Consider the following 11,007-nt stretch of genomic DNA (forward strand, 5'->3'; position numbering starts at 1 on the left):
AATGGGTATAGAGTGACTCAGCCTATTGCCACCGAATAGCTCAATTGTTCAAAACAATTTGTGACCTCATGAATTTTTGGAACGAATGCACAACCAAGTGAAGAAGCACATAAACTACAGGTACATAAACTTTAATTACCTTACATAAATCTTCTAAGGCAAAGCATAAGTTATAAGAAGAGTTAACCGATTGCTGGATATATTCATGATATATACAAACCGCAAACTATTGCTTAAAAAGATTATGAAACTAAATTAAAGTAGGAGAATTCCACAAATCTAATCAAACAGTTTTATTGCAGGAGAAGACCAAAGGTAAATGACAAACTCCTCTAACATTGCATTAAATTCTGATTAAACATTCAACTGATCACGAAAAAAAATAGATATAAATAAGATAGATCAAGAGTGTCACAAATAAGTAAATAAGAAATAATATTTACAGCCACCCAACTCTCAAAGAAATGAAGTTTCAAATTAAAACATACATGCACCCTCTGATCATGACGAGGAAAAACAGTGCTTCGGAAAGCATGTGCCGAGAACCACAAGAGATACGCTGAGCTGAACTTCACCGAATACATTTCCTTCCAAAATCTATTTTTCCGATGATAAACCAATATCTGTCATTAGGGCCGCCAGCACAAATTTGTCGATCTGGCTTATTGGAAAAACACTTGGAATTTGATACATCTAAGACCAATCATATCTACTAATTTCATATTCTAATTTCTAAGAATCTTTCAAAACCCAAATAATCATCCAAGCTTCTGAAATTTGAAACACAAACAAAAACCGTCCAATTTCAACCGACGGATTCTAATTCCTGTCACATCTTACTCCAAACATCATTTTCCAAATTAAAAACAATTATATGTAAACAATTATATGTCAACCAATGGATACACCCGTTCACAAACACAAACTGGTAGTGGTTCCTATTCATATGAGTGAATTTTTCATCTAGAGGTGTAATTGGTCTCTTGCAAGTATTTGTTTCAGAGTTAAATACCAAGCAAACGAAGAGTTCTTGAGGTTTTTGACCAAACGGCCGACGATAACCAATCAAAACAACATTGAATCTTTGAGTAGAAAAATCAACTGCCAGACCAACAAGGATAGCTTCATCATCAGGAATCTAGTGGAGGGTCTTTCCCTAGTTATTGGAAGCAATTTGAGTTCTCTGGTTATTGGATTAAAAACATAATAGATACCCTTTTTATGTATACTAGCACAACAGAGTAACCCATTACAAAAAGCCCTAATTTTAACACTATCATCCAAAAAATCCAGACAACATTCAGAAACACCATTCAATATATCCACACAAACATAACTTGATTTAATATAGAATGATTTCATAACTTCTACTAATACCGTAGGATTCTTCGATGATATTTCATGATGGAGTTGAAAAGTTAAAACTTATTAGAAACCGATTCATACCAAAATTTACGAACAAACTTAGATCTTAAAATGGATGTAATTGGTAACCTAGCTAGAATTTGAATAGCAACTTCTTATGGGAAAACCCCATGCCTAATATCAGGTGAACTCATGATTTCTTCAACAAAACTAGGTTTTCAGTTTGTGAAAATGAAAAAGGTGGGTTTTTTTCCTCTTACCAGATCAATTTTTTCCGAATGGATTTTAGGGCTTTTGCAGATCATGCACTAGAGACAGGAATCTGAGGATTCGAGAAACCGTGTTGGACGAGTATACCTCTGAAGAATCGATCCACTAGTTAGAAAAAGAGAATCTCATTGTATCCTTGATGGAAATTGAAATTGTTGGATATATGAAACTTGGATCTGGTTGATGATTGTATAAAGGATCAGATTGTGGTTGAAAGTGCAAAGAATTTACTTTCTCACTCTAGTTTATCTCTCTCTCGAATTCTCATCCATGGATACTGATCCCTAAATTTTTTTTAAAGAAGAACAGGAACATGAGAAGAAAGCCCGAGAAGAAGAAAAAGAAAGGGTTTTTTGGGCTTACCCCCTCGTCACTAATTGGTAATTGAGTTTACCCCCTTCAATAATGGGTAATTGAGCTTACCCCCTTGAACTTACTATTAGTGACAGAAACCGAAAGGCTATGTTTGACGTACGTGAAATAATTGCCACTACCAAGAACAATTATTCTTCAATATGATTCATATTAGGGATTCTATCTCATTTTATTGTTTGATTTGGTCAGGAATATGATTAGTAAATATCGATTTTGTTTATATATTATTTACTTTCTGATTTTATTATCACATACCAAACATATATTTAGTAGTTTTGACAAAAAATCTAAATTCAAGGGGGTAAGCTCAATTACCAATTACTAAAGGGGGTAAACTCAATTACCAATTAATTGTGAGGGGGTAAGCTCAAAAAACCCAAAAAGAAAAACCTAATTTCTTTTGTTAGTTTGGTAGAGAGAGAGTTTTAAAGAGTAAGGGTATTTTGGGATTAGAAAAAAATGAAAATGACCTTCTCGATAATTACCTATATTATTTTGAACTATATATATCATTGCCCATAATATTTTGGAAGTTTTTAGTTAATAAGAAAATATAGTTGTCTTTCTAGTTATTATAATAATATTTTGAACCCAAATAGCCATTTTCTCTAATTTTAAATAAAAATATATTTATTTTGGGATATACCTGCTTTTCATAATGATATATTAAAGAATATATATATGCTAGGCATAACCCGTGCCTGGGACACGTTGAACATCACAACTAAATAGAAAAAGAATCAAACAAATAGAAATTATATTTTGGAGGCACCCCCTAAGTGTTATAGACGCTCTTTTTCCCTGCATTCACTTATGAACAAAACCTACCCGTATTAGTTTTCCTTTCTAACAAGATCGTCTGTTTCATTACTGGATCCAGGAAATGTACTATAAATACCAATTTCAAGTTATTTCTACTCTTGACGGCATTTATTGCTAAAAGACACCAATTAATCTTACTGTGTTGCATCCACTTTCGCTATTTTTTGTCGGGAGTGCTACATGTACAAGATCCTTGACAAAATATATGACTTAATGACTCTTTTTCACTAAAAGACAAAAGTTGATCTAAGTTTTTCAAAGTTTGACTTTGATCGGGACCGTTCACTTAGTATTTTGTCAAGAATCTTGTCAAATATTTTTTGTACACTTAGCATTTCCCTTTTTTAGTACTCAAACTACTACTCTTGAGTCTTGCTTTAGTTTCTTGTAAGATTTTCTCTCATAATAGGTTTAAGTAGGTCTCAGTCCTCACTTTTATCACCTTTCCATAAGCTTCACCAAAATCGTCTTCTCCATCTGGTGGACAACCTTCTCTAAAAATTACAAAAACGACAATCATAGGCGATCTCAAAAACCTAGAAGAAATTTCATTGATTTTCATTTGCAGTTCTTACGTTGAAAACTTAAGAAATGAGTGAAATAAAAAATAATAAAATCTGTTTAGGAGAACTACGAAGCAAGGGTACTCCTCAAATTCAAATATCCAATGTGTCTCTGAAAGATCAAGAACATGACATTTCACATCGCTGCATTCACTTTGTGTAGGGGTAAAATAGAATAGGAATGGACAGATTGCATAAATAAGGCAACCCCATCCAATAATATCATAAAAGTTCTGACCAGATAATGACAAACGAAATAAAACCTTATCGTGAGGAATTTTGAACACTAAAATTGTAAAAGGAGATGTGGTTGTTGATGGTTTTGAGCTCTCAGATACTGGTTTACTAAAACTCCATTTTAGTTCATTACGGTTCAAACAAGAAGATCAAAGACCAGAGATGAGAAACTACTTGAAAGAGCAGAGATGAACCACGAAATCCAATATTAACTACAAGCTAGAAGTTTGAACAACACAAAACATAAAAGAGATTATTTAAGTATGTAATTGAAGGAAAATAGACGAGGAAAAAAATAGTTTACCTCAATTCTTCTTTGGTTAATAAGTAGATTGTGTGTCTTTCGTCATTCCAGTGGCAATGACGATGACGAATCTTTAATACTTCAATTATATTCAAGAATGTGACTAATTTAATTGTCTTTCGGGAGATTTAGTAAATAACCCCCACTTATTTAGCTATATTAGAACTACATTCTTAAAATCATTTTCTTTTAGGCGTTAACCCCGAAAGGCTATTTTCCCGTCAAATAACTGTTATATGAGAGGAATGCGAATTACATGCTCGATCTCGGACAAAATACTCCCATCTTAATCAGACGGTCAACAACGACCTATTATGATCAAGGATTTTTGTAGGGGGACAAAATTAGGTTCTGGTAGTCAAACGCAGTCCAAATATCACCATTACTATAGGTTTATGTTAAATCATCTCTAACATTTTCCTGCTCCAACCCCCCCCCCCTCCCTATCCCCGAAGTCAAACCCAAATTATCTCTCTCAACTTTCTCTCTGTAAAACTGAAGATGGAACTACCAGAGCAGCAACTGAAGCACTTCGATGGATCTGATTCAAGCAAACCTATCTATGTAGCAATTAAAGGAAGGATCTTTGACGTTACAACTGGAAAAGGTATTTATGATCCTGGTGGATCATACTGTATGTTCGCTGGTAAAGATGCAAGTAGAGCCCTAGCAAAGATGAGCAAAAACGAGGAAAACATTTGTGCTTCTATAGTTCAATTGATGGTCTTTCTAAGAATGAAATTAGTGTTCTTAATGACTGGGACAAGAAATTTGAAGTTGTACCCCTTTGTTAATTGTAACGCCCCAAATCTAGATTTCCACGTCAGCCGCCATGAAAACCTAAACTGAAAGCATTTCTCCGCAGAACAGTAAACATAGTTGATATACCCATCAAAAGACACAAATAATATCAAATGTGAAGCTCATAAGAATCAATAAATCATCTAAAAGAAATCCATTAAACTTTCTTAACTCAAACAATGGTTCTGAATCATCGGCACGTAGGTCGGACAATAACGAATGAAAGAAATAACTATCTTGAAAGTGAAACTCTAAATAACTACCTAAACTCAAAAGCGGAAACTAAGAAAGAATTGAGCTCTGAGCTGACGAACTGGGATCAAGCTGGTGGCGCTCCCCGATCTCTATCACCTGAAAAATAGGAGGCTGGGTCAGAACCCAGCTAGTAGATTTCTAATTACCTAATGTCTAAATAGACCAATTCAACAACAAAACCAAGTATCGAACAGAAGAAAAACAATAACAGTTTATTGTGATACACCTTTCGTGTAAACACCACTAAAGTCAACCTGATTCACAGTTGAAGAGATTCAAACAATACAACTTCCCTTTTGGAGGGGCATAACCAATTTTGAAGTCCACGAGATAGCTTCACTTAGCATCCGTGTTTGCATCGACTTAAACCTCTCAATAAACCATGTGATACCTCCCAAAAAGGGGATCCGTGCAACACGAACACTTCTCATATGTGCAGGAGGCGAGGCAACCTCTAGTTGGTAAATTACTTCTCAAATTATAAGTATGTGGTCCACAAGAATGAACTTGTGTTTACATCGATCATCCTTTCGAGCCAACCACCTATGGATTACAACCGTCAATCCATATTAGAACTCAAGCTCTTGGTCCACTAGGTTGTCCAATATCACATTGACAAACCCGTGTTTGCAATCGACCCACATATCGAGCCAACCAGTCTTGGTTCAATCCATTAACGAAACTCAAGATCATGGTCCACCAAGTTATCCAATATCGTATTAGTAACTAGTGTTTGCAATCGACCCACATGTCGAGCCAACCGTTTTTGGTTCCGACTAGCCTATGCTTTCTAGGTTAACAACCTAAAGCAATATATCACACACAACTATGGATAACACTTATGCTCCAATATCATACATATAATCTCATGCAATCAAACGAGTCAAACATAATAAATATTGGTTATAATATCGCTATATCCTATTACGATGAATTTACTTATATAAATATGTCTAGAGATGCAAAATACTACATCTAATTGATCACAAACATCAATTATCAACATCATTCACATAAACACAAATAATTCTTAGCTTCTAGGTTGCTGTCCGGATCTATTTGTACTAAATTTATATAACCTTAATGGCCTAGGTTGTTGTTCGGGTATATAAATACTCTATTAATATAAGTATAATGTTCTAGGGTTACTTTATTGTTATTGGGATTAGTTTCTAATCAAAGTATATGTATATTGTATCACTAATTGGTACTAATTTGATGATAACCTAGCAAAAATTCATGGTTTAAAGTTGTTATTGTTCTAACCATTCAAATCTAGGTTTGAAATTAAAGAGGGCTATGTAAACCCTAGGGAAAAAGAAACCTACTTGATTTTGTAGCACCAAGAAGAAGAAATCAAACCCCTTTAGTAAATCCCTTTGAAGCTCCTTCTCTTTCCCACTTTTCTTCTCTAAAATCCACTTTCTCACTCTAAAACCCTCACTTTCTCACTCTAGAACTTCTCACGGGCTGCACAAGGAAAAAGGGAGAAAAAGAAAGTTGGAAATAGGGTTTTTAGAATTAATAAGGTTTTGCTATTTGGGCCCCCTAATTCTACTAGTAGCACCTCTCTAAAGTGAGGGTGCTACAATATTAATATTGTTGCTTAACTAGGGTTTCTTTATTTATCATTATTAAACCATATATAAAGATGAAAATTTAGGGTTTATATGGTTGTTTGATTAGATCAAGACCCTTGATCATATTAGGCCGCTACTGAGCGTCGGATTAAGACGTGGGTGTTTTCGTCCGAGATCGAGCATGTGACTCGCACACCCCTCATATAACGGCTATTTCACGGAATAATAGTCTTTGGGGGTCAACTCCTGAACGAAAATGAATTTAGGGGCGTAGTCATAATATATCTAAATAAGTGGGAGTCATTTACTAAATATCCCTTATCTTTATGTACAAATATAAGCTAGCAACGAAGCCCCAATATAGGTACACGCGCATCAATAACATTACAATCTGTCAGCACGATCATGATAAGATTATAGGAATGATATAAAAAAAAAAACTTGATTAAATTGAGTGAATCCTCAAACATAAAATGAGAGGTTTCGGGGGATCCCAATTTCTCACCTCATAAATTAAGATACATAAAATATTACCATATTATACATTATAATGTATTTATACGAGATAGACCCAAGCACCAACTGCATTCTTTTTGAAGCAATATGTTAACTTTCAACTTCACAAAAAGTGCACGTTTGGAACATAAAGAAGATCTATTATAAAATCTACCAAATTGAATTATTTTTGAACTTCTAATTCTCACCTAACTTGGGAAAAAAAAATACGATTTTTGAAGTTAAATACCCAAATTAAATTCTGTTTTTGCAACAAAAAAAAAAAAGAAAAATCCAATTTACTTTAGAGAACGATTGAAAAAATCGTTCATAATTTTTTGTGCCATAGAAAGAAAAAACTAATGAGACATAAAATGAAGAGAAAGAATACGATTTTTTTTAGCATATCGGTTTTGCTTGTTGTAGTTAAGAGTGGATTAGAGCAATTAAGAGTGAATTAGAGAAGTCAACATCTATCAAGTCCAAGTCCAGTTGACAATTTTTTTTTGTCAGCTTGTCCTACTTACGACCAAATTGTTTTCTAATTCAACAATGATACTATGTCCGGTGCCAATCCCGGGTGAAACCCGGTGAGCTAACGTGGAGCGGCCGTCCGGCCATAGCATCGAAGTTTGCGATGGATTTCAAGAATTTTCAGATATGGTCACTAAAATTTCACTTAATTACGAGGGTCTTATTATAAAAAAAAGAAAGGTTACACTCCTTCCCTACCATTCAACATCTATTAAGTCCAAGTGCAGTTGACAATTTTTTTTGTCAGCTTGTCCTACTTATAACCAAACTGTTTTCTAATTCAACAATGATACTATGTCCGGTGCCAATCCCTTGGTGAAACCTGGTGAGCTAACGTGGAGCGGCCGTCCGGCCATAGCATCGAAGGTTGCGATGGATTTCACGAATTTTCATATATGGTGATGTAGACGCAGCGGAATAATTAAAGAACAATAAAATAAACTAAGAACAATTAAAGAAAACTGTAAGAAACGATAAACTAAACTTAAATTCTTAATAACTTCAATTGTTTTTCTCTTCAAGGTGAATAATAACATAGACTAGATCTCCTTTTATAAGATAATAAACCTTCCTAGATAGACTCAAACTAGGATTCCTAAAATAATAAACTACTCAAACATAGAAACTTAAAATTAAAGAAATGTCAAATTAAAGTAACTTCTCTTCTACTAAATAAACTACTATTATGACCCAATAGGGTGTGGGCACGCGTGGACGTGGGCCCACACGCTTATGCGCCTGCATCAGCACCCCGTTCCCCAGAAGGTTCGTCCCGAACCGATTGTAAGATGGAAGCAAGTTCATCAGATCCTTTCGCAATCGGTAACAAGGTGATAATCTTCTTCATCCATGGAAACTCATAAACGTTCAAACGGCCCTTGTAAATAGCATCCAAATCTGACTGCCAAGGGCGTCCCAAAATAATATGACAAAGATCCATATCGGTAACATCACAAGTAATGTCAGATAAATAGAAAGAGCCAAAAGAGAGGGAAAAGGTACACATTCGATCAACACGGGTAGCAGTACCGGATTGAATCCAAGCAGTATGATAAGGGTGTGGTTTTGGAATAATAGGAATACCCAAGTAAGCCACAAGTTTGGAAGAAATCAAATTTTCCACACACCCATTATCAATAACAATCGTACAAACTTTGTTCAAGACCGTTCCTCGTGTAACAAATAAATTTTTCCGTTGAGAAAGGTCATGTTCAAGAGGAGTAAAGAGTACCCGACGAGTGACTAACATAACACGGTCACCTGAATCCGGGTCAATATTGACATGATCGGTCTCCTCATCCAAGTAATCCTGTTTTTCCACTAAATTTGCTTTACCACGTAACGGGCAATTATTAGAATAGTGACCTGTCTCAAAGCAACGATAACACTTACGTGGAGGTTGTTTTTTGTAAGGATTTTCAGGAACAATCTTAGCTCCATCATCCGATTGTTTCGAAAGATCAGTATCATCTGTAAGTTGTCGAATATAATTAGTACGATTGTAGTTCCCCCTGTAAATAGATCTAGAATCCGATTCAAACGAACGAGCCACACTGATACATTCCGATACGGAAGAGAATGGACGGAGGTTGACAAGATCCTTAATGTCACCTCGAAGGCCATCTTTAAATTTTTCCAATTTCATGGATTCAGTATCGGGTAGATTAAGCCGAGTACTTTAAACGCTGAAATTCGGAGGCATATTCCTCAACTGAACGTCGTCCTTGACGACAACGAAGATATTCCAGACATAACTGATTTTCATAATCGGGATGGAGGAAACGGGCCATCATAAGTGGCTTAAGTTCAGACCACGAGGATATGGGAGGAAGATTTGATAACCGTCGTTGTTCAGATTCTTGTTTCCACCATGTTAAAGCTGTTTTTGAAAGATATCCGGTGACACATCTAACCTGTTCTTGTCCATATACCTGCATAACATCAAAGAAGATTTCCATTCGAGCTATGTAATCCAAAAAGTTTTCAATGTTGATTGAACCGTCATATGTCGGGACCTCCATTCGGACACGGTACATAGAAGAAGGTGGTGGAGACTCGTGATCATCCTCTAGGTGATAGTCGTCTGGTTCATTATACTTGGGACGGGGACGAGGGTAACGGTTACGTTGCATGGACCCGTTATGATGTGGTTCCGGAAAGGGGGGTCGGTTTTGTGTTCTAGCCGGTTCATAAAGGTGTAATCGATTTGGTGGACGGGCTTCATGATGGTAAGGTGAGTAGTCGGGCTCAAATAGGTCTTCTCGGTTTTGGGTATGGGTTAATGGGGACCCTATGTCTCGGTTATGAGAGGGAGGTGGGTAGGCAGTGGGTCGGTTGATGGCCGGTTCGGGTATACGGGTTCGGGTAGGTTGGTAGCTATCGGCAAAGTCATGGGCGTGATGGGTTACGGTTTCCGGTTCGTGGTGATGGGAGGGGTGGTGACTATCATTTTGTTGGTGAGAAGAGGGTGTTCCTCGATTGGGCGTGAGATGTGGAGAGATGGCACGAGAGTGTTGGCGAATAGGTGTGTCCAAGTTGGTTCGTGAGGGTTCGGTGTGGCGGTTTTGGGTTTGGGTTTCGAGTGGGATGGTGTTTGGTGAATAATATTGCCGAGGTGTTTGAAAGGGATACGGTTGGGTGATACTTGGGTTGGTAGTAGAATGGTGGGAGAACGATTCGGGTTGGTTTGATGTTTGTTGTTCATTGAAGGAGAAAGGTGGTGTGGTTGGAATGATTGTAGGGTTTATGTATGTTAGTGGGAAAACCGGTGAGAGTGGTGATGTAGGGTTGATGTGAATCGGTGGGAGGAAAGTGGTCGGGATTGGGTTAGTGTTAGGTTGTCCAAGTAGGGAATTTGAAATTGGTGTTGTGGTTGGGATTGGTAATGATGTTTGAATGGAAGTAGTAGAAGAAGGAGTAGTGGTAAAAGTGGGAGACTTACATATGCCTTTGAGTTGTTTAGATAACTTCATGATGGAATCATTGACTTGATCGAATTTTTCCATATTTTCCTTCTTGTAATTTTCGAAAGCTTCTTCCAATTTTGTAACCGAGGATAACTTCTTGTTGATGTTGTCCCATTCGGAGGCAAAAGTTGGTGTCTTCTCTTTGATTGTTGGAGTAGGAACGGTAGGATTAACCATTGTGATTGGTTAAAAAAAATGGCTCTGAATACCACTTGATGTAGGCGCAGCGGAATAATTAAAGAACAATAAAATAAACTAAGAACAATTAAAGAAAACTGTAAGAAACGATAAACTAAACTTAAATTCTTAATAACTTCAATTGTTTTTCTCTTCAAGGTGAATAATAACATAGACTAGATCTCCTTTTATAAGATAATAAACCTTCCTAGATAGACTCAAACTAGGATTCCTAAAATAATAAACTACTCAAACATAGAAAC

At 36.2% G+C, this 11,007-nt stretch overlaps 2 pseudogenes; one reads left to right on the top strand and one right to left on the bottom strand.

Annotated features, from left to right (window-relative positions):
• Positions 1-354: 354 nt before the first annotated feature.
• Positions 355-1,896, bottom strand: LOC147548344 (F-box protein At5g49610 pseudogene; annotated as a pseudogene).
• A 2,541-nt stretch (positions 1,897-4,437) lies between these two features.
• Positions 4,438-5,476, top strand: LOC147548345 (putative steroid-binding protein 3 pseudogene; annotated as a pseudogene).
• The last annotated feature ends 5,531 nt before the right edge of the window (positions 5,477-11,007 follow it).

The sequence above is a fragment of the Eschscholzia californica genome, unplaced genomic scaffold, assembly GCF_041429995.1.
Source record: "Eschscholzia californica isolate CP2 unplaced genomic scaffold, dmEscCali1.0.p SCAF_3, whole genome shotgun sequence".
NCBI lineage: Eukaryota > Viridiplantae > Streptophyta > Magnoliopsida > Ranunculales > Papaveraceae > Eschscholzia > Eschscholzia californica.